Raw genomic sequence first — 26,714 nt, 5'->3', positions numbered from 1 at the left:
TACTTCTAAAATATACACTGATAGATGCTGTTGTTGGCTACAACCCTGTTTATTGCAACTTGCAAAATTAAATATGGTATTTCTACATGTGTTAGCAATAACACATCCATGAATAGATTGTGATGGCACATATTTATTGGTTCTGAAATACCTAAGAGGGTCCCTTCTTGTTTTTAGTCTCAACAAATTATCTTCAGCCAAGGACCAGTTACAAAATAGTAATTAGAATTCACATGAGAGGGGTGCCTGGGTGGCTCAGTCGGTTAAGCAACTGCCTTCGGCTCAGGTCATGATCCCAGGCTCCTGGGATTGAGCCCCGCATCGGGCTCCCTGCTCCGCAGGAAGCTCGCTCCTCCCTCTACCTCTGTTTGCCACTCTGCCTACTTGTGCTCTCTCTCTATCTCTGTTAAATAAATAAATAAAAATCTTAAAAAAAAAAAAAAAAAGAATTCACATGAGATGCCATTATTTGGCTTTAAAATATATATATATTTTAAATTTATTTTATTATGTTAGTCACCATACAATACATCACCAGTTTGTGCGATTTCAGGAATCCTGGACACTTTGGACAGGCTGCATGATTTTCCTTTAGTATATATTCTCCCTCATGCAGCCTGTCCAAAGTGTCCAGGATTCCTGAATTTGCACAAATGAATTCCAATCAGTGGTATATATTCCCCTCCGGGACAATATATCGTTCTTTACTGACATTCTCTAATACAACATTGGTGAGGTAGACTGAAGTACCTAGACTAGAGTTGTTGAATACCTCCTACTTGAGTCTATCTTAAGCCTTAAGCATGTCCTCTCAGCCCCAGACTGACCTTCTTCTTACTCACTCAACACTAAAAGAGAAACTGAGAAGGGCCACAGCTGCAGTTCCTTCATCACCTAAAAATCACATAGAAACTACTTAGTAGGTCTTATTTTCTGTTCTTAAGAATCAAGCCTATTTTTCTTTAAAATTTCACTATTCAAGATTCATACTTCTCTTCCCCCAGGCTAGAGCTATGACTTAGGCTTCATTGGAGAACAGCAGGTTTGGGGGTTCTGGCTCTGAGACTTTCCTTCTTCCAGCCCCACCCCTAGCCCTCAGGTATCCAGGACTAGAAATAGGGACAGAAAAGCCAGCAGAATCTTAATTTGAAGGACTGCTTCTTCTGGTGGTAATGTGTCCCCAGCATCATGGTGACTCAAATTGGTTTTCTCTGAAGTGATGGAGATGGTTTGGGCCCCCTTCATCACTGAAGATACCTGTGAAAGGAAATTGGACCTTCCATCTACCTTGTCCACATTTTCAAACCTCCAGCTACTTCTCTAAGTTGAGACTCTTATTGTCCTGGCAGACACTGGTCTATCCCACAGCTCCTGTCATTTCTTCTAACTTCCATACTCTTTTCATGGAATTAGGAGAACTTCTTGAGATGCCTACTTATCCCCAGGGGACTTTAAAGAATTAGGAAGTGGTGGCATTAGTTTGCCATCTTCTTTGTAGTCATGCTACACCAAGTTTCCTTTGATCTTTGTTACACATTATTCCTGGGAACCTCAGGCTGTGTCCTCATTCACACACAAAATTTCTAATTTTGGTTAACTCTGGAAAGGCTTCTGCTTCATCAGAGGCACCAGAATAGGTCTGCTGACATTCAGCACAATGAAGAGGAAAAAAAAATGAGATGGCAGGATTCTCCTCTATAGGCACCCAGAATTTTTATCAAATTTCTCTTGGAGCTTCCCTGACCTAGATTTAGAAGTTACTCACATCCATTTATATTAAACCAAAACAACCTATGGTAGAATGGATGCTTATTCCCATTAAGCCAGCCCAGTCTTATTCTTGAATTGACTGGAGGAAAAGAAGGATATGTGCATTGGTTTAGAACATAGGGCAATTTGGCCTCCTCTTAGTAAGACTTAAGTAGGAGGTTCCAGGTCCCACTGGTGGTAACCAGTGTCACCTGGGTATATAATGTTGGGAGACTTTTTCAGCTGTACTTAGCTCATGCTGGCCCCTTAATTTGTGTGTCTAACTTCTACCTGCTACATATAAAAAGTAGTGATTTCACTTATAATGTGACAAATAGGAAGCAAAAAAGTCTCCTACGATAACAGATAAGGAGTATATAGAAACATTTTTGAATACATAATCATGAGGATCACAAAGATAATACAAACAATAAAGTGTAGAGTATCTTAAAATAATAAAGCATGGAAGCATCAGCAATGATTCCATTCTTTCCCAACATCAAGCTATTTCTGAGCTGTTAGACAAATACCACCTGTGATAGATGTTTGGGGAAATACAGAATTAGAAAATCCACAAGTCATGAATACAAAAAAAAAAAAAAATCAATAGGACTGCATTCATGGCAAATATTGACAATATAATGCAGGGATTAGTGATTTTCCTGTAATTGAATTGATTCTGATTATCCTCAAATACTTGAAGACAGGTCCTAAAGCAAGGCTTTGAGGGAAAAAACAACAAAAATGTGCAGTATGGGAGCAGTAGGAGCAAGAGATGTGAATATTCTAGTGGTGTACCTTGAGAAAACATTTTTTATTTGACATTTGAAGAAAGGGAGACTAGAGGGGCAGGAATTTATAAGAAAACAGAATTTGTAAGACTACTACAGAATAGGAAAGAGTGATTGGAAAAGTAAAAAATAGTATTACTAGCACAGCTAATATTAAATGAGCAATTATTATGTGAAATTCACTATTCTAAGTCAACTTGAAAATATTAATGTATTCAATATGAAAGCACTTTAAAATAGCAGATGTGGTAACACCAAGCAGAAATTGAACAGAAATAATTGACAACATAATAAAAACAGTTAAAGAATATGTACTAGCAAGTATTTTTCCATTCTATCTTCAAAGTGATCATCTAAGCCTCCACTAGAGAAACAAAATATTCATGTAAGAATTTTTATTGGTGTATTATCATATTTTACTTCTCAGTTTAATCAAGATGGATTTTTTAGCAAAACCTTGTATTCATTAGTCAAATATATTAATACCATTTTAAAATTAAGGAAATACTATCTGGTTATAATAAATAAAAACAAGACAGGATGAAATTTCTTGTAATCTAAGAAGAGCTATTAAAATATCACAGAAACCTGATTCTTCTACTGGGAACAATTTGAGCAGTTCAGCTGTGACCCATAAGGTTGGCCTCTGGGGTCTCAATTTGTCCTTGCCAAACTGCTACAGAACAATATTATATGTCAATATACCTACCCTCTGCTGTGGAAAGACAGGCCTTGTCTATTTTCTTTTAGTCCCCTAATTCCTTATTATGACAAAAGTCCAGTTTGCAAGGTAAATATGTGATGATGCTCCTTTATTCATCCGGAATATGCTGCCTAAGGTTATCGTTCCATATTGCTGATCGAGCATCATTTTTTAATGTGAAAACCACTGGATTTGGAATATAAAACATAAACTATCTCATGTGCTGTCTATGAGACTTTCATAAATTCATTTGATCTTTCATATTTTTCTCTTTATAAAATAATACTTCACATTAAAAGACTGTTGTATTAAATGAGCATATGCTTGCCAACTATTATTGAAAAGTAAGGGTATATCGTTTATCCACAGAAAGAAATTGCTATTTTTGCTTATTCTGTTATTCTAAATAATAACAGTAAAAGTCTATTTTTAAAATTAAGTTTTTTACATGTTTCTGCAACTAATGCAATATAGTGATATTGTTTCAGATGTACTCTTTGCATCTCCAGACAGCCCAGGTTTATTTTTCTTTCCCAACTCAGTCCAAAATTAGATGAAATATAATTTAAAAGGTGACATAATAGCAAGGAGGATATCCTAGGGATGTAATAACTGTAAAAGCCACACATGCATTTGCTTTGACGACAAAGGATCATGAGGTTCCTAAGTATTTGGGGCACATGGAAGATGATATCACAAATACAAAACATCCTTCTCTGTTTATCTGCAATAACATTCGAAGCTGTTGGTGGACACATTTGAATGTCAAAGAAGAGAGAATAGAAACCTTGCAAAGGAAAAGTATGGTTTGGTTTCCTTAAGATTCTGGTACCTGATTGAGTACAAGTATAGCAATTTTCCCTCCAGATAAACTAAGCCGGCGTAACAGAGAGGAGTTACGATCTGTTGCTGAGCTTGAGAAAGAGCAAATATTTACATGTAAAAATGAGGGCATAAGAAGATTATAAAAACTTTCTTATTGTAATGAAATAAAATCATGCCCTCCTTCTTACCTGTATAGCCCATTAGCAAATTTGTAGGCTGAGTACAAAGCGCCAGTGGGTGAATTCTAATTCTATAATTGATAACTAAGCTCAGATAGACTTGAAGAGGTAAATTCCAGAAGCAGCATTTAGGTATTTAATTTTTTTTAATAACCAAAGCATCCTCAAAATATTTTAATTATTTATTCTATATGTACTTCCCCAGGATTGTTTTTCTTTTTTAATCTAGCAGTTGACCCAGAAGTGCAAATCAACTGGTGACATTACCAGTAACTTTACTCTCCTTTTGGAGAAGAAAATATAAATTCACATATCATATATATATATATATATATATATATATATATATATATATATATTAGATCTACTCCAACTCTGTTGATCTATAAATATATGCATTAAGAGAAATGTTTTAGTTACTAAGACTTTATAAATTGTTTTAATATCAGGTAAAGCAGGTAAATAAATCATATTAGTTTTATTGTTCAGATATATCCTTTCCCTTCATAAGAGGCTAAGAATCATATTTTCTGAGTCAAAGAAACAAAAATATAAACTGCCATTTTTGTATAGACCATGATAAATGTATAAATTCAGGAAACATTGACTTTTTTATAATATTTCATTTTTATATTTATAAAAAGATACACTATTTATACTTAGCCTGGTATTAAAAGTGTTAAATGTTAAATTTTCTACTTGATTAATTATTTGTATATTTTTAAATTTATATATTTTTAAAAATTGTATTGTGGTAAGAACATGTAACATGAGATTTCGCCACTTAAATTTTAAAAGTGCACAATACAGTATTGCTAACTATAGGCACAATGTTGTAATGCAGATTGCTACAATTTAATCATCTTATATACCTGAGATTTTACTCATCCATCAAGGGACATGTAGGTATATTTATATCTTCTTGAATATAAGAAGTAATATGTTTCCCAACATATTACTAAATATTTTTATTATAATAGTTTTCAATTGATTTTTACCTTTGTAAGTTTTCATGTTATTTAAAAGAAATTTATCAATTGATGATTTTCCTTTCTTAAAGAGTTTACCTACTATTTTGTTGTTGTTGTTTGTTTTATTAACCAGTATTTCGGAAGATTGTTAATGGCTGTAATAGTAGAGAGTTCAACTTGTTTCCTTGTTAATGGAAATGCATCAAGTTTTTCTCCATTAAGGAGAATGTGTGTCTGCATATATCCTCGTGTGCTGTATCTGTTTGCGTTTGTTTTTGTGTGTACATGGGTTCTCTGTGTGTGTATAGTTATCATGTCAAGAAATACCACTCTCCCTACTTTATTAAACTTGTTTTAAGTTCAAGAATAAATGTTAATATTTTCAATGCATTTTGGCATCTTTGGAGATAATGCTATGATTTTTCATTTATTAATAGTGTGAAATATACTAATAATTCTAGTATTGATCTATCTCACATTGTTACTATGAATTTCACTTGGTCATTATATATTATTTTTTACTGTTTTGCTCAATCCAGTTTGCTAATATCTTATTGAGTGTTTTCAGCATCAGTTTCAGCTTTCTTCCTCAGGTTTTACCAGCAGGGTTAGGCTTACTTCATAGACAGAATCCCAATGTTGCCTTTCTCTTCATATGTGTTCTGAAACATTTTAATTATCAAGGGAATTATCTTTCTTCAAAGTTTGGGTAGATTTAACACAAGACACCAGTGAGTCCTCATGCCTTTTTGTGGAGTAGAGGAAGTGTTGAGGGTAAGGAGGTGACGCCTTTGAACTCTAGATATTATTCTCTATTTACTTTGCCTGTATTCAATGGTCACCTTTGATCTATAGACTCTGGTATTTATTTACATCAAAAGTATGTTTTATATTGAATATTAGATTCTTCCTCAGTAATTTTTTTCTCAAAAATTTATGTACCTAGTATGTATATTTTCATTCCTTCATGTATATCACTTTATAATTGCTGTAATCTCTTTGCCCACTTTCTTTGGAAACTGAGTTAAAATTCTCAAGTTTGCATTTGCTATAATTGAGTATTCTACAGCTTTAATTCTTCTCTTTTTTACTTCTAATGCAGGTTTAATCTCTTTTGTACTTCAAGTTTCCTTACAATGTTTAATATTAAAATTTAAATATTTTATATTTAAATAAGGCAATATCTACACATTCTCCAGGAAATAAGGCAATATCTACACATTCTCCAGATTGCCCATAAACAGTGCTTCTAAATTTCTCTTGGTTCCTCCTCTATTTATCTGATGATTGATAGAATTCTCAACAGATCTCCCATTGCAGACTCTAAGAGACCCAACCCTTAATCAATTTTATATATTTAGAAGTGATGCACACTTTTATCAAGCTTAGCTCTTTTCTTCTGCCAGGTTTACTTTGCTAGTAAAACCTCTCTTCATTTACTTATACTTTCCACCTGTGTTGAATTTCCTGGAATACTAGAACTAGAATAGATATAGAAAAAAAAGGAACTAATGGTAAATTTGAAAGAATAAAGTGACCATGGCCACTTTTTAAGCCAGGTATAGCCCATTGGTCATGGTTGCTAATGGCCAAGAGTTATGGAGATGGATTGTAAAACACAATGGTTTAATGAAAAATGTCACCTACGCTTTTTTTTTTTTCCAAAAGGCTCTACTGTCCTACTTGAGCATCTAATTTGACATTTTATTAATTAGCCTTTATACAGGAGTCTGGACAATATTAACCAGTGTTCCTGATTTATAATATTGTAGAAAAATATCTCGATGTTTTAATGAGACCACTAACATTTGTAAGAAGTCATGTAATACAAATCTATTAGATGTTTATTTTCCATCATACAGAAGCTGCAGAAAATAAATTAGCATAATAAATACTCTTCTTGATGATTAAAACATACAACTAAACAACCATCACAATAAACAATCATTACTGCAATACAGAGGTAAACACAGAGTTACTGATATGTAGATTCCTGGGCTTAGATGTGCTCTCCCTATTTTGTTTTCCTGCTTTTCTTGACAAGCTGTCAGTGATCACTTCACACTACTGAAAATATAACTGCCTTTAGCAGTTCTCTCCCTGCTTCTAATCTCCTACTTTGAAGCAGAAGCAGAAAATTAGTTTGGCTGAGAGTCAGAGCTAGCCTGGATGTTGTATTACACAGGGGTCAAAAGTCTTTGAAAATGGACTGGGGGCTTTATTTATGGAAGAAAGAATATAAACCTTTATTTCATTGATCTTCTCTTCCTAACTTTCGTATTTGCAACTGTTGTTTCGAATTTTCGAATTTTCGGGTTTGGTGGTCAGGTAAATAAGACATTATTATAGAACAAACTTATATATGTGCCCCAGATCTCGTGTGTTCTACACCAATGAAAACTACTGCATCTTATTCCGCCTTCTCTTTCTAGTTCCTAACAAAGTTCCTAGCATATGGTAGGTATTCAGTGAATGTTGAATTGAACCAAACTGAAATACTGATTGTATATTCCTCCAGCATGCCACATGAATCAGGAAACTTAGTATGTGGAAAACTAAACTCATCATCCTTATCCCCTACTTGTTTGGTCTTTCCCCTTCTGCATTTTCTATTTTGATGAGGAGCCCAACCCTCATCCACTCACATAGGCTAGGAGCCTAGCAGCCAACTTGTGTGTCTCTTTTCCCCTCCATACCCCTGGTTAATTGATAACCAAGTCTTCTCTATTTTCCCTTCTAAATATATCTTAAATCCGTGACCTCCTCTTTATCCTCACCGTCCTGCCTTGGCTAAGACCCTCACAGTTTTGTAATTTAATGTTCCCTAATAGTCCTGTTCCTCCCAATTCCTTTTTCAGATCTCTGCCAAAAAACATTTTTTAAAAATAGAAGTCTAAAGATTAAATTTAGCTCTCCCTAACAAAGATGAGAATTCAGAGAGGCCAAGGCAGCTAGAATTCACAGGGCAGAATAACAGAGAAATAAATTTGGTAAATAGAGCTCTCTTCATCCTAGTGAATGTCCAAAGTCTCATTTCCTTTTCTTGAGCTTGCTACTGAATGGAACATTGCTACGAGACAAGCTCACGTGGAATAAGTGAGCCTGAGACAAAGCAAAGGAAAGCTGCTCTTGATGAATCACCATGATTGGAAAGAATTCCACATCCCCACCAAACCCACCAAAAGCAGTGATCGTGTGAGTGATCACCTGGTTCCAGAGTGAGAACACTATAAGCAACAAGAAGTTTCCATCAAGAATTAGCCTCTCCCTGGCAGCAATTCTTGGTATTCACACCCATCTCTAAGACTGTTCACCTGATAAACTGGTCTGCTGCTTGTTTTCTCCTATACACCTCTCTTCCCAGATCTCCTTGCCTCTAATGTCTAAAAAAGTGTTTCCTTCATTGTCTCCTCATATGTTTTATATCTACCTATGAATTACTGTTCCCCTGGGGGTTAAAACTTCCATAACACAGAAGCCAATACTACCTGTAAGCTCTTTGTTTCTTGGTGACCACCATCACCCACTCTGGTCTGTGTCTAGAGCAGAGCACATGGTGATGACTGCTTGTTATCTTAATTGGAAGAGGGAGCAATCGGGAAAATATTCGGGGAAAAAGAAAAGTCTGTATCTCAGTCATTTCTAGATGAGAAATTCTGACTTTCTAGTTTGACGTAGTTCTCTCTTAGTCTTTTATTAAATACTAATAAGGATTTTTAGAAAATAATTTTGTAATAATTATAGTAGGTGGCCATCTGTTTTTACTACATCAGTTCTGAGTTTAAATAGATGGACAAGTGGTCAAAAAAATTGGGCTGCATGTTCCAGAACATCTTGTGCCATAGTTTACTGTTTGTTTGTTGTTGTTGTTTATAACATGCTTTGATATGTTCAGTAAAACATTTTAGGTTAAGGGCACAGAAATTATTACAGAGTAACTCCAGTCACAGAATAAAGAAATGTATCTAGCATTATCTCCAAAATATATTAAAAATAATCTTGTTATAACTTACCAGCCACTAAATTCAGTGAAGCATATTAAATAGCTTTATATTCCAGCATAATCTTATTTCTTTCATAATGCTATTCATTAAAGAATAGACTCTATTATAAAGTATCAAAAAAAGGTATCAAATCTTCCTCTGTCTTGTTTAAGCTAAGCCATGTTTCCCACCTTTTTCTGTATTTGCTAAAAATAAAATGAAAAATCAAATGACTATCTAAAGTGGTTTTTAAAAGGTCTATATCACAGTTCCTGTAAAATCCTGCCTGATTTAAGTCCTATGAGTACCTGGCTCTCTTGAGATGGCAATGCATTGCTCACAGAACAGAGCATTATTCAAGCTTGTCCATGGAGTCTCATTTATCACAATGATCTGTGGGCATGATAACATAATCTATATACAGTGTTTAGTTTTCTCCGGGGTGGTTGGGAATTTTTAAGCCAGTTACTCAAAGATTATCCCTTCAGTCCTCCCTTATATATATTTTTTTAAATTCTATTTAAACTAAAAAAAAAAAAAAAAGAAAATCACCCTTTTTTTTTCACACCAAACCTCTTACCTCTGACAACCACCATTGTCTTCTCTGTATCTATGAGCTTAGGTTTTTCTTTTTTAAAGATTTTATTTATTTATTTTAGGAAAGGGACACAGAGAGAGAGAGCATGTGCACATGTGTGCGCAGAGGGCGGGGGCAGAGGGATAAAGGGCCTCAAGCAGACTCCATGCTGAGCACAGAGCCCACGCAGGACTCAATCTCACAACCCTGAGATCAGGACCTGAGCTGAAATCAAGGGTCAGACACTTAACCAACTGAGCCATCTGAGCATCCATTTATGAGCTTAGTTTTAGTTTTGTTTTTTATATATATATATTAGATTCTACATATGAGATCATATAGCATTTTTCTTTCTCTGACTTATTTCATTTAGCATAATGCCTTGACATCAATCTATGTTGTCATAAATCACAAAATTTTGTTTTTTTAATGGCTAAATAATATTCCATTACATAAATATAATGTATATTATATATATATCACAACTTTATCTGTTCATCCACTGATGGACACTTAGATTAATTATTTCCATATCTTGGATATTGTAAATAATGCCAAAATGAACATGGGGATGTATATGTGTTTCCAAATTAGTGTTTTGTTTCCTTCAGATAAATATCCAAAAGTGGAATTGCTGTGTCACATGGTAATTCTATTTTTAATTTTTAAGGACTCTCCATACTGTTTTCCTTAGTAGCTACACCAGTTTACATTTCTACCAACAATATACAAAGTTTTCCTTCTTTCCATGTCCTCACCAACACATTTCTAGTCTTTCTGATAATAGCCATTCTAATAGGTGTGAGGTAACATCTCATGGTTTTAATTTGCATTTCCTTAATGATTAATAATGTAGAGCATATTTTTTTTTTTTTGTATCTGTTGGTTATCTGTATGTCTTCTTTGGAAAATGTCTATTCAGATCTTCTGCCCATTTTTAAATCAGATTTTTTAATTGAGTTGTATGAGTTCTTTGTATATTTTGAATATTAACCCCTTATCAGATATATGATTTGCAAAGATTTTCTTTCCATTCAGTTGGTTGTCTTTTCTTTTTGTTGATGGTTTTCTTTGCTGTGCAGAAGCTTTTTATTTGATATAGCCCCATTTGTTTATTTTTGCTTTTGTTGTTTTTGCTTTTGATGTAAGATTCAAATAGAATGTCACCAAGACCTCTGTCAAGAGCTTATTACCTATTTTTTCTAGAAGTCTTATGGTTTCAGATCTTAGAGTCAAGCCTTTAATTCATTTTGAGTTATTTTTGTGCATAGTATAAGATAGTGGTCCAGTTTCATTCTTTTGTATGAGGATGTCCAATTTTCCCAACACCATTTATTGAAGAGGTTATCATTTCCCCATTGCATATTATTTGCTCCATTGTCATAAATCAGTTGCTCATATGTGTTTGGGTTTATTTTTGGGATCTCTATTTTGTTCCATTGGTCTATGTGTCTGTCTGCCAACACCATACTGTTTTAGTTACTATGGCTTTGTAATATAGTTTGAAATCAGGGGGAATCCTATCTTACTATCTTAATATCTATTACATACTGGACTTTCTAAATCCTCTAAGATCTAGTGAAATGCAGAAGGCATTGCAAATCAAATGGGTACGGATGCACTGAGAGTTCTTCTTTCACCATATCTAAGGCCAGCTGAAGGTAAGCATTTGGACAGAAAACATTATTGAAAATACAAGTGGGCAAAGTTTATGTTGCAGGTCTAGAATAAAGTGCAGTTTAGATTTCCTTCTCCTACGCAACACTTCCAGAAATGACTCTCTAAGAGATCCTGAGAACTTTCAGTCTTCTCAGTCTTTCTCTCACTCTTTTACTTTGTCTCACACTCTCACTCTCAGGCTGAAATAGGGACCTGAAATCAACTATGTAGTTAAGGGAACAGCCTGGAGTCTGAGACAAATCAATATTTTCCCCTACCTCTATCCACAGAAAAAAGCACTGATACTCCAGTAGCCATAAGCAAATCTTGTGCACAGATGTTAGTTTTTAAACACCCAGCCCTACCAAAAGGAATAACTTCTTAGAAAAATATCTGATTCCAGGCCTGGGGCAAAAAGGGCAAAGATGAAACTGGAACATCTTGGTGCACCAGAGAGTAAGAAAGTGTTCAAAAATAATGACAGGCCAAAAGGACATTAGAGATAGCTTGATGGGGTTCCCATTGGCCATTTCTGGGGTAATTTGAGCATCAAAATAAATGAGGACCACAGTGGATTGTAATCCATCAAATGAAGTAGGAAGTCTATTTGAGTCTATTATGATAATAAGTAAATAAACACAAATAGAAGAGAAATGAGGATGCTTGTTAAATTAGTGTGCCAGCTGATAAATGTGGAAGAAATGATTGAGTGGAAAAACAATGATTGCAGCAGGTTGGTAAAAATTGATTCAGGCAAGACACATATTACAGCTGCAGAAAAAGGGGGATAAGGAGCAAGCTGTTTGCTTGTTCTCAAAGTGTCTCACCACAGACTGCTAAGTAGTAACAAAATAGTTACTAAGTGGAGAAAAATGGAGGGAAAAATAGCAACTAAACAGTGGAGAAAGTAGACACCATCTTGACCTGATGATCCAAATTAGCCTCATTAGAAAGTGGCAGGTAGACATCATGTATTTTGGGATGTGATACACTGAGAAGGATACTTTATCACTTCTGCATTATTCCAACTAGAGATGCAAAACTTGAATCTAATTATGAGAACATATTAGTTAAACTCAAATTAAGAAACTTTCTAAAAATTACTAGCCTGAAGTTTTCAAAAATGTCAATGTCATGACAAAGACAGGCTGAGAAACTCTTGCAGATTGAAGAAGGGAAAAGAGATATGAAAACAATAAACACAGTGTGTGACTCCAGACTTGGAATATGTACTGTAGATTTGATGAAAATATTACCTCAATGTGAAATTTCCTAAATTTGGATCATCATCAAATACTAATTTGAAAATATTTAAGTTTGGAAACCACTATTCTACTTAGTGGTTAGTTTTGGGTGAAGAATTTCTTCAGCTGAAATGTTTTGATTAATATTATCTATTTTCTACTATAGTAGCTTTTTGGTTATAGTTTTCTGTTGTTCTTTTTCTCCTATTTGCAGGTATTTTTTGGACAGGGTTCATAGTTCAAGAGAATCCTTTTCTAACAGTATGGTGACGTGTAGTTTCTTTAATGGAAGATGTTAGTAGTTTGGGCAGTGGTTGACATGTCTTGCTTTACTTTCATTTCTGCATCTTTCTTAATTTTACCCTCTTACTTTTTTCCCCCTTTCACTGCTATGGCCCCAGATCAAATAGGCAACTGACATTAGTTTTCAGAACCAGAATGTCTTTTATTATTTCTTCTACCAGAATCCTCAAAACATCCAGACTCAGTTCTTCAAAACATGTTTAAATTATATGCATGGTCTTATTTTCATGGCCGCTAATGACAGAAAAAAATAGTATTTCTAAAATGAAAACTAAGAATTATGTAATGTAAGTCATATCATGACAATTGTATTATTTTTGCTTTTCCTGTGGTTTTAGTGTACCCAAATAATGTACAATTGCTATAAATGGTAGAGCCCACCTACATTACACTGGTAACTTATTGTTGAAAGCAATACAACTAGTAAGGTTTCTTGGAGTGGTCTCCTAATCAGAATTTATTGCATCCTATACATGCACAGCACCAGGCACATAGTAGGCCATATATTTGCCTAAGAGGTGAGCCCAAGATGTTATACCTGTATACTCTCTGCTAGTTTTAAAAATACATGTCTAGTGGGAACTAGAAAATTGGAAAACACCTAAGTGCCTAACAATAGAGTAATGGCTAAACAATTTGTAGTACATATGTTCTTTTTTGTACATACCATAACTTCAGAAATTGAAATTTATTTATATAAGTTGACATTAAGTTCTCTAAGATATAATGTTATGTGAAAAAGACACATTAACCAATAATACATATGCAGTTGTCCTATTTTATGAAAAAGCTCTGGAAGCATATATAGTAAATTATTTACAACAGTTGCCCCTAATGAAAGAAAGAATTGGGGTATAAAACTAGACCTCCAGTTTTCATTCCATATCCTTTTATACAATTAAAATATTATCATGGGAATATATATACACACACACACACACATATATAATTTAATGTACATTAAATATATATTATAATGTACATACACTCTAGAAAATAGAACTTCTGTGTTTGAAACATGGCTAAATGAGGAATACGAAATGCTTTCTGTTGCAATTAAAACACTGGATAGGGGTGCCTGGGTGGCTCAGTCGGTTAAGTGTCTGCCTTCAGCTCAGGTCATGATCCCAGGGTTCTGGGATCGAGTTCCACGTTGGGCTCTCTGCTCAGCAGGGAGCCTGCTTCTCCCTCTCCCTCTGCCCCTCCCTGCTTGTGTTCTCTCTCTTGCTCACTCTCTCAAATAAATGAAATCTTTAAAATGTAAAAATTGTATGTGCGTATATTTATATATATATATATATAGTGCTGAATTCATTAGAAAATAGTTGAAACTGGCAACCACAGATACCCCCAATAATGGGGAGAGGTAAGAGTACATATCAAGTGAGAATTATGTATGGTGAATGTTCGTTGGATATGCATGTGGTCCTTAGACTCAGAAATAGGCCATGACAAATAGATCTTTGATATTCTTTCTTTATTCAGCTTCATTGTAGCATAATTTCGTAAGGTGACACCAATTTTACTTGTAGAATTCAATGAGCTTTGATAGTTGCATAATTATATAACTACCACCACAATCAAAGTATGGAACAATCTCATCATGTCAGAAATATTTCTGGTGCCCCTTTGTAGTCAGTTCCTTTCTACCACACTCAGCTTCTGGGAACCACTAATCTGGTTTCTGTCCTTATAGTTTTGTGTTTTCTAGAATTTCATATAAATGGAATAATACATTAGCTGTTTTAATCTGACTTTTTTTCACTTACCATAATGCTTTTGAGATTCATTCTTGTTGTTACATGTATTAGTAGCTCATCCTTTCCTTTTATTAAAGTAGCATTTCATTGCATGGTATACCACAATGGGTTTATTTATTCACCAGTTAATGGACCTTATAGTTGTTTTCCATTTTAGGGTTATTCTACATAAAGTTGTATGGACATACATTTTCATTTCCCTTAGTGACTATTTAGGGAAGGGATTGTTGGGTCATATAGTAAGTACATATGTAAATTTATAAGATAAACTGCCAACCTGTTTTTCAAAATGGCTATAATAATTTACATTCTCATCGGAAATCTATCAGAATTTAGCTATTTTACATCCTTGCATAAACCTTGGTTTTGTTACCTTTGTTACCATACCTTTGTTTTATATTCTAATAAATATGTAGCCATATAGTGTTGTGGTTTCAATTTGCATGCCTTTAATTATTAATTATGTTAATCAGCTTCTTACGTTTTTTTGCTAAAGTATCTGTTCGAATCTTTTACCTATTTTTATTACTGAATTGTTTGTTTTCTTAATATTGAGTTGTAAGAAAACTATATATTCTATACAAGCCCCTTTTCAGTTATATGATTTGTAGATATTTTCTCCACTCTGTGGGGGTTGTGCTTAATTTTCTTAATGGTAATTTCTGAAGAGCAAGAGTTCTTGATTTTTATCAAGTCCAATTTTTCTATTTTTTTCTTTTTTGTCCATTTTTTTGCTTCATCAAAGACATCTTTGCCTAAATAGGTTCATAAAGATTTTCTCATAATTTTTTTCTACAAGTTCTAGCGTCTTACGTGTTACATTTAGGCCTGTGATCTATTTCAACTTGGTATTTGTATAAGTTGAGAGGTAAGAATCAAAATTCACCTTTTTTTTTTGTACATGGATGCCCAATTATTACAACATCATGTATTAAGAAGACTCTTCTTTCACCACTAAAAATCAATTACTGTAGAATTAGTTGACTATATATGTATGGATCTATGTTTGGATGTTCCTTCTGTTTTATTGACTTGTGTCTCTCTTTCTATCAATACCACCCTCTCTTCATTACTGTAGCATTATAATCTAGATTACATAGTAAGCTTGGTAATCTTTACATCAAGTACTGTAATAACATCTTTACTTTCATTCTTTTAAAAATTGGTTTGGTTCTCTGAACTTTGAATTATCCATATAAAATTTAGAATTATCTTGTCAATTTCTAAAAAAAAAAGACTGATGAGATTTTATTTCAGATTGTATTGAATTTATAGATCAGTTTTGGAGGATTTGACATCTTAACAATTTTTAGTCTTTTAATCCATAAATTTAGTATACCTCTCCATTGCTTTGGTCTGTTATTTTTTCTTATCATTTTTAATTTCCACCATACAAATCTTGCGTATTTTATTAAATCTATTGTCAGTAATTTCACAGCTTTGATATATTTTAAAAGGTATTGTGTTTCTAACTTCAATTTCCAAATATTTTGTGCTCATATGTGTAAATATCATTTCTTTTTGTATATTGACCTGACATTCTGGTATCTTGAAAAATTCATGTGTTAATTATTTTAACTTCCCTAGAGATTCTTTAGGGTTTTATAAATAGGTAATCATAATATCTGTGAATCAAGGCCGTTTTGTTTCTTCTTTTCCAATCTGCATGCCTTGTATTTTTTTCTTTTATAGTATTTACTTAGATCTCTAGTCTAATGTTGAATGGAAACAGTGGCATCTGACATCCTTACCTTGTGCTAGGCCTAGGGGATAAAGGCTTTCATCTTTCAAAATTTGGTATGATATTTGCTGTAAGCTTTAAGTTCTGTGTCCTTCTAATTTGCTAAGAATTTTCATAATAAATGAATGTTGGTTTTTTTCAAATGCATTTTCTGCATCCATTGGAATGGTCAAGATACTCCCTCTTCCAGGGTCAAGAGATGAGGTTTTTCTCTGTGTTTGAAGAAGGGAGCTGAATCTAAGCTGCCTACAAAGACCTAGAATTAAATGCAGCACTTGTAGATAAGAGGGACTACAAAACTCATCCTCCACAGCCAGATATAGGGCAAGGATTCTCAATTCCAGCTCTGTCCCTGGGTGCCAAGGATTTCTCATGAGATAGCCAAACATCAAGACAACCTCAAGCAGGTTGGGGACTTTAATTTGAAATAGCCTTATAATAATAGCATTCTCAAGTTCATATATTAGAATAAAAATGTTTTTTGAATCCATTATATAGAGACAAAAGCTAAACATTCTAGAAAGACACTTCCACCATACAGATTACATGTTACCTTTAATTGAGAATAATGAAAACTAACTCTTTTAAACTCTTCTTATTTCATTGAAATTTAATTGGAATATATGATAGAGTGTATTTATTCATTCCTTCAACAAATATTTACTGAATGTGTCTGTAAGAGGATAGGCATTTTTTCAGGCTCTAATATGATTAAAAGGAAACATGAAGATTCACATCTGTCCTACAGATTATTATTATTGATATATATCAATACCATATATATTAAGTCTTATTGGGGTATATATTGATTGGGTATAACGTAATAGTCTCGGATGAAGTTACTTGGCTTGTGCTGTTTTCTACATTAGCTTATCTCTCAGCTATATATCTCTTATTAGAAATGATTATGCAAAATTGCTGCTGGTGAAATCAGTCAGTCCGTTACTCAGCCTTCTTTATACTGATAAATATTATTGTGTTCAGTTTTTTTAATGCATTTTTTTTTCTTTTGGAGTTATTTTAACATACAATTTTCAATTTATAGCACTATACTAAACTTTTTATAAAAATATATGAAAGCTAATTACTGATGGAGACTATTAGGATTATCATATGCTTCTATGGAATGGCCAAAGTGAATCTTCTTCCTAGTGTACTTTAAACTGATTAGTCACTATTATTCTCTACCATCAAAATAAATATTTTCTCATTAAGTCCTCACAGCTATTTTAATATCTTCTCCCTATTTTGATTTGCCCAACCCTTTAATTTCTAAGAAAACTCATTTGACTTTAGCTAAAAAAATAAGTATGTCTAGATTCCATTGTTGTTTTTATTTCCAGATATGCTGCACACATCCAGGAAATTATCTTGAGTCTTTAATATATGTAATACGATAAGACTCTGGATTGTTTTCTAAGTAGTTTATATTGACTAAAATATTAATCACTGTTAAAACCACTGTAAAAATTAATCCCTGTTGGTACTGTGTGTTGTTGAATGAAGGAATAATCAAAGCTGGGGTATATGTCACTTTTTGATGTCTCAGTTGATGCAGTACCTCTGAATTTCTTTTTTTTTTTTTAAAGATTATTTATTTATTTATTTATTTGAGAGAGAGAGAATGAGAGACAGAGAGCACGAGAGGGAAGAGGATCAGAGGGAGAAGCAGACCCCCCGCTGAGCAGGGAGCCCAATGTGGGACTCGATTCCGGGACTCCAGGATCATGACCTGAGCTGAAGGCAGTTGCTTAACCAACTGAGCCACCCAGGCGCCCGAGTACCTCTGAATTTCTTGTTGGGTATAACATTCCTCTGACACCATTATGAATGAGCATTCAGTAGAGTCCTGCTCATGGACTAGGCACCCTTCTCATAGAGGATAGTTTTCATCAGTCAAGAGGAATCAGGTATGCACACTTACCAGCTAGAACTTTCAATATGCAATAGGCTTCCTTCTGACTTCATGTGTTATAGTGGTCTTTACAGCTGGAGTTTTCAGCAAATACTGTTGATATATTGCAGTACTATCCAGAGAATGCACTATGTATCTTCTCTATTCTTAAGCAGACCATGGCATATTTCTAAATTAATAAGAAAGCCGAGGACCACGGCATTTATTTCTATAATTTTGTTGCTGACATTAGTATTCATGTAAACATTTAATCTATTTATTCTTCCATCAGTTGTTTTTTTAACTGCTGTAGAGTTTTAGAGGAAACTTGGATATGTATAGACTCCCCTTATTCTCTCTCTTCAATAGTTCGGTTCTTAACAATAATCTATCCATCATAGCAAGTGGTGCTCTTATTATTCATATTGATTTATATTTATTCAAAACAGAATCTTACTTGCATAACCCCACTGAAGTCCTTGGTAATTTTCAATTGTTTATTAAGCTGTGTTTTAAAACTGACATTGAGCTTCAAATCATACCGAATAAACTGTTGATGATATGACAATCATATTTTATTTTAAAGCCATAAGTAGCATTATTTACTTTTATGCTAAATGGACCAGTGCAATTACAGGGAACTGAACAAATGATTTGAAGTAAACTCTGTAGTGGGGAAGAAAAATCAGACCTTGATGTTCATCAAGAGATTCGGATTATCCTCCTGGCCAAGCCACTTCTTCTTCTGTAAATTTGGAAAATTCACTTGGCCTTACATTCTCCATCTCTTTGTCAGTAAGTTAAATTGATAAGTTATTCTTATTGCACATTTTCTTTGAACTCTGAAACTCTATGACATTAACTTATGATTATTGTCTTAAACTTCTGACTGTACATTGAACACTTGAAAAAATGCTAAGTGCATCCCATTTGCCCAATTTTATGCTTCAGAAACTTCACAATCAGTGGGTCAGGCTTATCATTTAGAAAAATGTGCAGAGCTATAAGTATGAAAACTCATTGTTGATTTGAGAGTTTTTGTTGCTGTTTCTCATAATTAGTTCATCTGTAAGATTTTATTTTTAATGTAGTTTGTTATCACTGATCTCATTTACATCTAGTCTTTACATTCTTTATTGAGTATAGAATTTCTCTAATTCTTCAGTATGCTTATAGTTTATAAGGTAGGCATGCTGACCATTCAGGATTTGGAAACTTTTTGTTTTGAATGCTGTAGGCATTTAGAATTAACAAATTTGAAAGCAAAGGGATTGATTTTCCATTTGACGTCTTATAACCATAATTTTATTAAGAAATATCTGTCACTCCCCCTTAGGATTCAGCTCTCAGAGATGTCCCTTGTTTAGTGATTTCTAGAGCATATGCCAGCAAATGGAATATATAATCTAATAAAAAGGATACTTCCAAGCATCTTAGGCAAAATACTTATTTTAGTATGAATTTAATATTTTAATATTGTGTTATGATTATCTGGTACCAAAACATTAATTATGAATCAGCATTAGGTTCTAAAATAGAAACTCAGGAAATAGAAAGTGGCCATATGTTCCTGAGAAACCACATAGTAGGAGAATTCATCATTGAGGAGTTTAGGATCTTCAGGGAAAATAAACCCAAGGAACTGAAATTTGGGTGCATTTATGAAAGTTCTTATAAGTTTTCATTTTAATGGATTAAAAAGAAAAGACCACACACATTTGCATTCACAATAATGGATATTGCACATTACAGTCCCTTAATTTCCAGAAACTTTTCAAGATTACCACCCACAGTGTTTTCATGATATGCTTACTTTACTGAAGATTTTATACATATTAAGAATTATTTTTCATATGTGTCATATTCCTTTCAATATTCAATGCATTTCTGATTTTATGATTTGTTGTGACTGACTCCCCCAACTTCACTATGGTCCTAGCAAATCAGAGTAATTCCGATCTCTTCAACTGTATCCACTATCTGGGGATTACTTTATCTCAACTTCTTTTATTTTTCTGTTTCATTTTAAAATTGATACTATCACCTTATTGTCAGTTTTATTTCTATTTCTTTTAAACTGCAGTTCCTTTGTTATTTTGTATGGGGTTTTTTTTGTACATATCTCCATATATAAGTAAATTAATATCTGTTTGAATTAAAATCAAAAGTTTTAGATTGAGAAAAAGGCCTATAGGAATCCATGTCTAGTGATCTGAAATTAATATCTATAAATAATATCCATCACCTGGGTTGATAGCTGATTAAAGATTATATCACTTAAAAAGATTACTGACTTGACAAAACACATCTACAAAAACCCCACATTATACATAATTGTCAGAAACTAGAAACTTTTTTGCTCAGGTTGGGAACAAAACAAGGATGCCCTCTCTCACAGTTCCTATTTAACATTGTACTGGAGGACCTAGCTAGTATAATAAGACAAGGGAAAGAAATAGAATGTATTCAGAGTGGAAAGGAAGAAATGAAAACATTTTTATTTGTAGATGACATGGTTGGCTATGAAGAAAATTCCAAAGAAATGGGAAAAGCAAACAAACAAAACTCCTGGAACAAATAAGTAAGTATGGAAAGGTCACAGGATGCAGTTAATATGTCAAAGCCACTTTTTTTTTTCCTATATACCATCAATAAACATTTTGAACTTATTTTTTTAACAAAATAAAATAACATCAAAAAACCTGTCCATTAGCAACAATAACAAAAAAAGGGAAAACTTAAGTATAAGTCTAACAAAATACACACAAGATTTATATGCAAAAAAAAAAAAAAAACACTGATGAAAGAAGTTGGAAAAGATTGAAACAAATGGAGAAATACCCCATGTTCATGGTTTGGAAGACTCAGTGTTGTTCAGATATCAATTCTTAACCACTTGATCCATAGATTCAAAATAACCCTAATGAAAATCTCAGTAAGCTATTATTATATCTATCAATAATTGATTCTAAAGTTTATGTGAAAAGACAAAAGACCTAGAGTAGTCAGTATAATACTGAAAAAGAACAAAATTGGAAGATTAACCTATTGCAGGATTTAGTATAAAGCTACAAGAATACATGGCATTGATCAACAAATAGATGCATGGATCAATGGAAAGAAACAGAGAGCCTAGAAATAGAACCACAATAATATAGACCTCTGTGTCTGCCAAAGGTAAAAAATCAATTCAAAAGAAAAAGAATAGTCTTTCCAATAAAGAGTGCTGAAATAATTAGATGTATACCTGCAAAAAGAATGAACCTAGAAACATATTATACATTTCACAATAATTAACTCAAAATAGACCACATACCTAGATTATAAAATGCAAACTGTAAAATATCTAGAGGAAAATATAGGCAAAAAATCTAGGTGAATGTGGGTTGGTAATGAACTTTTAGATGTAACACCACAAGTATAATCCATGAAATAAAAAACTGATGATATAGACTATTAAAGATATCTGCTCTGCCAAAGACAGTTAAGATGTATAAAATACAACTCACAGATTTGGAGATAATATTTACAAATCTGATAAAAGACTTATATTGAAAATGCAAAAATCTTAAAACTCAACACTAAGAAAACAACCCATTACAATTAAAAAGTGAACAAAATATCTGAATAGACACCTCATCCAAGAGGATCTACAGATGGCAAATAAACACATAAAATGATGCTCAAATCATTTGTCATTAAGGAATCGCAAATTAAAACAACAGTGAGATATACAATTATTAGAACGACTAATATCCAAAAAACAATACCAATTGCTGGTGAGGATGTGTAATAACAGAAATTCTAATTTATTGCTGGTGGGAATGTAAGGTGACAGTCACTTTGGAGGACAGTTTGGCAGTTTCTTATGAAGTTAAACATAATCTCATCTGACCCTGCAATCATGCCCGTAGGTATTTGCCAACTGATTTGAAAATTCACATCCACACAAAAATCTGCAGATGAATGTGTGTAACAGCTGTATTCAGAGTTGCCAAAAATTGGAATCAACAAGGATGCCCTTCACTAGGATAAGCAAACTGGTATTTCCATATAATGGAATACTATTTAGCATTTTAAAAAAATGAGCTATCAAGGCGTGTAAAGACACAAGTGAATCTAAAATACGTGTTGGTAAGTAAAAGAAATCAGGCTGAAAAGACTATGTACCGTATTATTCCATTTATATGATATTCTGCAAAAGGCAAAATCACAGAGTAGGTAAGCAGATCAACAATTCCCAGGGGTTCACAGTGGGCCTAGGGAAGCCTTGAATAAGTGAAGCACAAGTATTGTTAGGGTGGAGAAACTCTCCCGTGTGCCACTGTGATCGTGATACAGAACACTATGCAGTTGTCAAAATCCACTGAGCTTTCAAACATAAAAAAATGAACACAGTGAATGCAAATTTACAAAAATTATTTAGAGATCAATGAAATCCCAGGATGGAATGCAGAATGTGACAAAATTATCTATGTTAGAGCCTCACTGAAGGGAGCGTGAGGGAGAAGTGCTGACCCAAGTAACTTTGAAATGAGTGCACACTGTGATACGAAGGGCAAAAAGAACCATCCGTAGGCAGTGTAGACTGGTTGATTACATGTTTTCTTCCACAGGCATAGAGGTTAACAGTTCTGAAACCACTATACGCATATACTGGGATTGAAGAATTTTAAAAAATGATTAACATATAATAAGAGCCAGATCTCTCTGTTTGAGCAGGAGTTTATAGCTGAGCGAGGGGTAGAGGCTAGAATGAGCCATGTAGTAATGAATTAGAATTGGAACATCAGTATGAACTCAAGTTTAGCTTACTAAAGATGGTTACACGTACAGATATTTTAGACACGTGTTAATGCGCAGGTTAGTATACACACACATTTCTTTGATTTGGCCACTGAGAGGCAAGGAGAAACACACACCAGCAGCCATGAACACGCTAGTGTTCATCTCTTGATTTTTAATATTATTCTCCAATGAAAGGAATAAGGATTCCAAGGAGAAATGTTTGATTCTAGGAATGGAGCAGAAAATATGCAAATGAGTTTAAAGCATCTTGTAGCACCAAGAAGTAAAGAGGTGTTAAATACACACACACACACACACACACACGGGGATATATCAAAGGAATAGCTAATTGAAAGAGCTTTCAGCAGTTGAAGCTGTAGCAGTTTGAGCAACAGAATAAATACGGTAGTACTAGGTTACAACCCAAAATATAAACTATGTATGAATTCATACTTATTCTTAAAATAATTGTATAAATAGGGGAACAGACAAATATGCTGTGCAGAAGAAGTCCAAATAATCTATGTAGATGCTCTGCCTTCTGTGAGGTTGAACATGTATAACTCCTTATTCTTTAAGTATAAACTATGCATTGTGAACACTTTCCAAAGATTATGAAAGTTTGGGGAAAAAAAGAGTATCTCAGCCAGGTGACCAAGGTTAACACGGATAGTAATAAGTAATAATACATGCCCTTGCTATGCTATAAGAATGGCATTTTCTTCTCAAGTCTTCTTCCCAGAACCATGAGAAAAGCATCATGCAAATCCTAATTGAGGAACATTCTACAAAACATGTGCCAGAACTGTCAAGGTCATCAAAAACGTAAAGATCCACAAAACTCTCACAGCCAAGAACAGCCTAAGGAGACATGACATCTAAATGTAATATGATATTTGTGATGAGATCCTGGACAGGAAAAAAAATCATAAAGGAAAATAGAATACAAATAGGAGATATAGTTAATAATAGTATTTTGATTTATTCATTAATTGTGACAAATATATCTTACCAATGGAAGATGTTACAAATAGAAGAAGCAGGGTATGATATATGTGGAAAACTCTGTACTATCTTCACAATTTTTCTGTAAGTCTGAAACTATTCTAAAAGTAAACATTTATTAAAAGTAAATTTTAAGTGTGGCTGATATTTAAAGTAGTATTAGGTAGCTGATGTCATAATTGAAATATTAAGAATAATATAACAGTTTCATGTTTGCTGATGTGGAAAAATGCAAAAATACATTATGAACAAAACAAGTGACAAAAACATTGTGACTCGGGGCGCCTGGGTGGCTCAGTCGTTAAGCGTCTGCCTTCGGCTCAGGTCATGATTCCAGGTCCTGGGATCGAGCCCTGCCTCGGGCTCCCTGCTCAGCGGGAAGCCTGCTTCTCCCTCTCCCACTCCCCCTGCTTGTGTTCCCTCTCTCGCTGTGTCTCTCTCTCTGTCAAATAAATAAATAAAATCTTTAAAAAAAACAAAAAACAAAAAACATTGTGACTCATTTTACGCACATATTTAAACACACACATGCACACAAATATTTGTCAGGTTAACCCCACTGAGGTACGGTGACATTAGCAAAAGCAGTGGCATTTAGGGTTGTTGCAAATGGGGTGCACGTTGGCATAGATTTCTTTGTGTATGTTTCTCTTATTTGAATATTTGATAATGAGCATGTATTTGTAGATATTTGTAAATTACTTAGAATTTAAACCCCTTGTATATACTTTAACATTTGTGTGCTACCGAGCCTACCTTGATCAATTATTCCCTTTCACTCCATAACATAAAGTAGTTTTTCCAGTGTGTCCTCTGCTGAGCATGTAAACAAGAATAAGGTTTCCCGGGTTAAAAAGAAAAATTGGAAAACCAAACAATTGTACCTTTTGTCTATTAGATACTCCATATCGTTTTTTCTCTTGCTGCCAAAATTCCTGAAAGTGTTATCCACCCTTGTTATTTTCTACTGTCCTCTCTCTTTTTCTCACTGCCAGTTCACTGTCTGCTGTTACCTCTATTGGTTCTGATGTTATGACATCCTCCCTGATGGAGATGTTGTGTCTGGGAGGCAAAGAGTTCTGGGCTCTGTAGTTGGGACTTTCCATATCCTACTTTACTTTCCTAAACTTGCTTTCCACAGCTCTAAAAGGAGGATTAGGACTATATCCATCTTGGTCTGTCTGATAAATAATATATTTCAATAACTACTGGTCAGGAGATCTAGAAACAAGACCCAGAATCTGACCATTCTTTTCTTCACTACTACTGCTCTTGGGCAAGCCCTCGTCATTTTTCTCCTGGATTAGTGCCCTCGCCTACTAGTGCACTGGACCAACAAACCTCCCTAACAGGTCTCACTGCTTCTGCCCTCACACCCCTTCAAATCTCTCTCGACACAAAATCCAGAGAGGAGCCATAAAAACCTAAATAAGAGCATGTCCCTCTTCTCAAACCTTGCAGAGCTTACCATCAGGCAAGAATGTGAGTTTAGATGTGTGAGTGTGTGTCTGTGTATCATCACAGTGGGATGAGGATGTATGTCAGGTAAAGAGGAGGCGCCTGGGTGGCTCAGTTGGTGAAGCGCAGACTCTTGATTTCGGCTCAGGTCATAATCTCAGGTCCTGAGGTTGAGCCCAGTGTTGGGCTCTGCACTGGGTGTGGAGCCTGCTTAAGATTCTTGCTCTCCCTCTGCCCCTCCCCACATCCTCCTGCCTGTCTCCCCACCCCAACTCTCTCAAAGCCAATAAAGGGTGTGTTATTAAGCAGATTACTGCTGTGGGCAACTGGGGATAATCCCAGTGGTGAATGCTGAGAGACAGTGTGAACAATGCCTCAAAGTACTTTCACCCAGATTTAAGGAGCTGAGGATTTTGTAACAATATCCTATCAGTTATTGGTGCAGGACTGCAGGAAAATGTGGTGAAAGGAACATATAACCTCCCAGCATGCCTCCCCTGCTCCGCTCTTGAGCCCAGCAGACTAGTAGCTAAGGAAAGCACTCAGGTAAAGGTGTAGAAAGGAACCATACAAAGGAATGGTGTAGGTGATGAGGGACAAGAGGATACGGAGGGGTGTCTGACAGCATCTGCTAAAGTTATTTTCTCAATTATTTTATGAATTTTATTTCCTTCCTAACTCCACCGATTATTCAGAAACCTTCAGGGAATAGATGGAACACTCAAAGGGGTCAAATGGAAAGAGTTTAACAGGAAGACTATTATCAAGTTTATGGGCACATTTTAAAAACCCCACAAGTTATGAGAATGCTAGGTGGACTAATCTTATTTCCATTGTCTGAAGGAGCCAGGGTGGGAGCAGCTACTTGAAATTACAAGATCTGTAGCTCACTGTGTAAGTAGAGAGAGAAAAGTCCCTGCCAAGCCATACCCCAGTGGGGAAGGACCCTGAGAAATAATACCCAGATGTTCTCTACTCCCCTACCCCTGAATTTCTGCCTTTGCTTTTCATTAGTCAAACCAACAAGAAGCCAGAAAACAAGGGAGTCAAGCAACACTTGATGTCAGTGGCTAGAGCTCAAAGC

At 34.4% G+C, this 26,714-nt stretch overlaps 1 protein-coding gene across 5 annotated transcripts in view; it reads left to right on the top strand.

Moving 5' to 3' along the window:
- The window catches only part of GPC5 (glypican 5), a 1,368,657-nt gene that overhangs the window by 1,090,722 nt on the left and 251,221 nt on the right, over positions 1–26,714 (top strand). The window lies entirely within an intron of this gene.

This window comes from Halichoerus grypus, chromosome 4 (genome assembly GCF_964656455.1).
Source record: "Halichoerus grypus chromosome 4, mHalGry1.hap1.1, whole genome shotgun sequence".
NCBI classification, from domain to species: Eukaryota; Metazoa; Chordata; class Mammalia; order Carnivora; family Phocidae; genus Halichoerus; species Halichoerus grypus.
This window is presented reverse-complemented; position numbering and strand designations above follow the sequence as displayed.